The sequence below is a fragment of the Hibiscus syriacus genome, unplaced genomic scaffold (genome assembly GCF_006381635.1).
Source record: "Hibiscus syriacus cultivar Baekdansim isolate YM2019G1 unplaced genomic scaffold, ASM638163v2 tig00110889_pilon, whole genome shotgun sequence".
In the NCBI taxonomy this organism is placed as follows: Eukaryota; Viridiplantae; Streptophyta; class Magnoliopsida; order Malvales; family Malvaceae; genus Hibiscus; species Hibiscus syriacus.
The window spans coordinates 143911-148270 of record NW_024062899.1 but is presented as its reverse complement, the minus strand read 5'-3'; the positions used below and the strand labels follow the sequence as shown (position 1 = coordinate 148270).

At 35.7% G+C, this 4360-nt stretch overlaps 1 pseudogene; it reads right to left on the bottom strand.

The window, feature by feature from the left end:
• Positions 1-528: 528 nt before the first annotated feature.
• On the bottom strand, positions 529-3188 carry LOC120144399 (annotated as a pseudogene).
• Positions 3189-4360: the final 1172 nt, after the last annotated feature.

Below are 4360 nucleotides of genomic sequence, written 5' to 3'. Positions count from 1 at the left end.
TTTTTTTCAAAAAAAAAAAGGCGTGGTAGAGTTTTCATGTGCATGTGCTTGTTGGTCCCTACTTAGTTTGATGTGTAGCCTAAAAACAGCTCATGTACCCATTCAAAAAACAGCTGCATCTTGTCCCCATCTATCACCTTTCATTTTGTTGTCATCTTCATCATGATAGATCGAGGAGACTAAACAGGGATAATCGCTTTTTTAATAATTTAAAATTATCATATATTTTAAATTTTTTTTATGTAATTTTTATTGAAAATCTGTTTCGTCCTCTAGAATTTTAATTCATTCTTTTAAGTTTAAGTTCATCTTCAAATATAAAATTATATCCTCTTAAAATTAAATTCGTCCCGTAACATAAAATTATACATTTGTCCATATAATCATCATGACACCTTATCATTGTTTTCTTGTTTCATCTTCCAATGTTTTAGGTAATGAAATAATGGCTTTACTTCAAGCATTTTATCATTTCTTCTTTCTTATAACAAATACAAATTTCATGTGTTTCACCTCACATTACATTAATCATACTGTTTGAATTCGGAATATATAACACCGTATATCTATTTGATTCTTTTGAAAAAAAATCGTATATTTAATGGAGTAGATCATAATTCTACACTCATATCTGAATACAGGTTGGACACGATCACGACAAAAATGAAAGAAGAGTCCATATAACATTAGACCTTCGTAGAAGCAAAAAGCTGTAGCATTGTAGGTTATTCATGGCAATGCACCGTGGTAAGGCACCAAGGCTATATTTTCACTGGTGTTTGTTAATCGAGTGTCAAGCATCCACTACCATACTGCTGAAATTTACTGTTCTTCATGAAATTTGTCAATGGTGAACTGTAATCAGGCTCCATTATCTTCTCATACTCTTTCCACCATTGCATGAAACTGCTACCTTTCAAGAAAATCTCAGAAGATAACGCAGATTTTTTGATCTGCTCCATGACATAAGCCTCAAACTCCTTCAGTTTCCGCCTCAAAGACTCCCTCTGTTCGAACTCGATGTCTGCGACCTCCATTGATTTGCAACATAATCGAGCCTCTTCGACGTGAGCCCAAAAGCAAGAATCATACGTCAGAATAACATCCACGCTTTGTTTCTTCTTGCTGTCGACTGAAACCCCGCTCTGTTTCTCGTCTTCTTCCAACCATTGCTCCAACTTAATGTAATGATGTGGTCTGCCATTCTCCACATAGTTACTTCCTCCATTTCGGTAGTAGTCCGCTATATCGAGCGGCTCGGTCATTCTCCGACATGTTGTACCGGAATACAGCCACCGTGACCGAAGGTGAACCAGTTGTTTCTGAGGCTTTTTCTCGGCTTGGGCAACGATTTTTTCCCAGTTGTTCGTGAGGAACTTCTTGTGCCTGATGATATCGTGATCCGACCGAGCCACCCGGTTCTTGTAAAAATCATAGCAACCAGTTTCTATAGCCTTGGCACACTTCTTATACCATTCTAGAAATGCCATTTTTATTTTTATCTCATTTAGTTTCTTTGCAGGGTCAAATACCTTCCTCTTGTTCCTCATACACGTCTCTTCCAGTTTCTTGATCAGGTTGTCCAATTCATTTCTTTTTTGCTGATGGTTCAACAAAGTTAGATTATATACAGTTATAAGCAATGCTACTTGGGCTAGTGTATATGTAAGATGTTCAAATATGCATCGGATAGAAATACTTCATAAGAAATGAAGAATCAGAACAGCATTCCATACAATAGAAAGAAATTCGATCTACCTGTTCTTTTCGTGTTCTAATAGCTTCTAATTGCAAGATTGTTCCAGCTTGAAGCGAACTCAGCATTGGCTTACCAAGCTGTGAGACGCCTTTACGGATTATTACCGACTCGAGCTGTTCAACAATCCTGCCATAAACACCGTTCATCTGTTCTTCATTTGCAGTATCTTCGGTTCAAACAGCATCAGTACCTCGGAGACAGCTTCAGGGTTCTCAGAACAAGCACATCCATTTTCACCACATAAAAGAAAGGTACCAAAAGGCTTGTAATGATCGTATTTCGGAGCTTCAATTGATGAGTTAAGATAATGGGATGGAGCAATGAAGAGTCTTGGGATGGAGTCTTTGCTTGTTGCAGCAACATGGAGAAAACATGAATTCCATGCAGGATGTTGTGAAATGGCTTGTTGGAACCCTTTGTCACCGAGTAGAGGTGACCCGAACGTGAGGCAGAGGGGTCGTTTAGCACTCGATATATCAAGGCTTTCGAGCACCCATAAGGTGAAGAGTGAGGCAACTGATCCTCCTAATGAATGCCCTGTTACAATTAAGGGCTTGGCACTCCTTCCACACTGCAGCAATTAGAGATTGTTATTAACTTGGAAATTGTTACAGCCTGAAAGTCCATACATTGAACTCAAAAGTAACCCCAAAATGTACCAATTAGATTCATTTCATCTTACATGGAATTCGCAACGATTTTAGCTGTTTGACTCAGCTGAAAACTTGAAGTAACCCCAAAATGTGGGTTGTGCACTTCATCCGATCTCCACAAAGACTATAAGCAAGTATCAGAAAGAGACCAAACCTGAGTTTTCAACTGCAAGAGCTCATCAAAGTGATCATCAAAAAGGGAAATTGCTGCTTTATGGATGCAGAAAGAGTTGCCATCGTTGCATAGGAATTCAAAGACCCGACAACTCTCCTTATTAGCCGTAGGAGGAATCCATTCTTTTGAGTCTTGAAGGTGAGATTTGGTACAAATAGGAGAAGTAATGAAAACAATGATGTTAACATTAGCTTCTGCATAAAATTTCCATCTTAATGAAAACCCAGAATTTCTTGACTCATTTTGGTGGAATCCCACATAACAATCCAAGATTTTATCCCAGGAAAGTTTTAGCAACCCAGAGCTGACAATGAAGCTAGCAACCTCTAACCCACTGCAGAATCTGTTGTTATAAACAAAGTTAAGCAAATCGAAACAAGAAAAGAAAAAGAATGAAAGAAATTACTTACAGTTGTTGGTTCATTTTGTTTACCAGTGATTTTGATCTTTGATTAGTATTGTTGGAGGAGGAGATTTTTGATAGAGCAAGTCGATGGTATAATATTATTATAACATATGAAGTAGATAAGAGCAGTTTCCTGGAAGTTGAGACTTGAAAAAAATGCGAATGTCGGCAACAGAGAAGATGCTAAGGAATTGGATACTGGTTTTAATCAGCGGTAAACGTCATCTGGTTTAAAGTTTCTTCAGGCGTCTTGGTGACGTTTGATGCACGAAATCCAAGGGGCATATGAATTATTGATGGAAAAATGTCGGTTACTAAGCCAAAGCCGGGCCAATATTCAACCCGATGAATTATTTAGCTGGACATCCAAACATTTAATTTGAAATCTACAGTAATTATAACAGTCTTCATGAAACTCGTCATATTGATGTGACGAGTTTCATGTGATATAATTTTTTAATAGGTCGTGTTAAGTGGGCGTCAAAATAAATATAATATATTTTGAGGGCTCATCATGCCAGTAAAAAATATTTTTTATTTCAATTTTTTTTAAAAAAATTTAAAAAATAATATTTTAATGCCCATGAGTTCCAACGAGTATAATTTTGACTTTTTTTACCGTTGGATTGACCATTGTTCAACGGTCGATTTTTTTTTTAAATTCAATGAAACTCGCCACGCCACTGTGACGAGTTCCAATGGGAAAAATTCCCTTTAAGTTGTGCACATTATCTTTAATCTCTTACATAACACACTCCTTTTATCTTCAATCTCTTATACAACAAACTCCTTTCATTTAACAAAAAACATTTCAAACAATGAGCAACAAATTTTTCACAATTGTCCATTATAATAACGAAATTCTACAAGCTGATATTAGTGTTTTATATAAGTCAGACAGGTCGATCAATATTATATTCCCTGTAGATGTATCTCATCGCCAAATGAAGCAAAAAATTGAGAGAAAACTTGGAGCTTCTGTTTCATGTTTAAGTTATCGGCGCTTGATCTCCTCAAATCCAATGACATATGGAAAAGTTCAGCTTGATGATGATGACGATGTTGTTGTTATGGTTGGACTTCATCAATCATCAGATAATAATATGGTAGATATATATGTCGAAACCACGAATACAATTGTGTTAAAAACATTTTGATATTTCGATATAACAAATTAAGTTAAATGAATTTTAAGATTTTCCAAAATGATTTTCTAAGTATATTCGATATAATTATTCGAATATCAAAACATTACTCAAAATATTTCAAAACTCATTTTTAATCCTTACTTAAGTGTAAAATTAAGTTTTAATCTTAAAACAATTTCAAAATAATCTTTCAAAGTATTTCGAACCATTTCAAAGCCA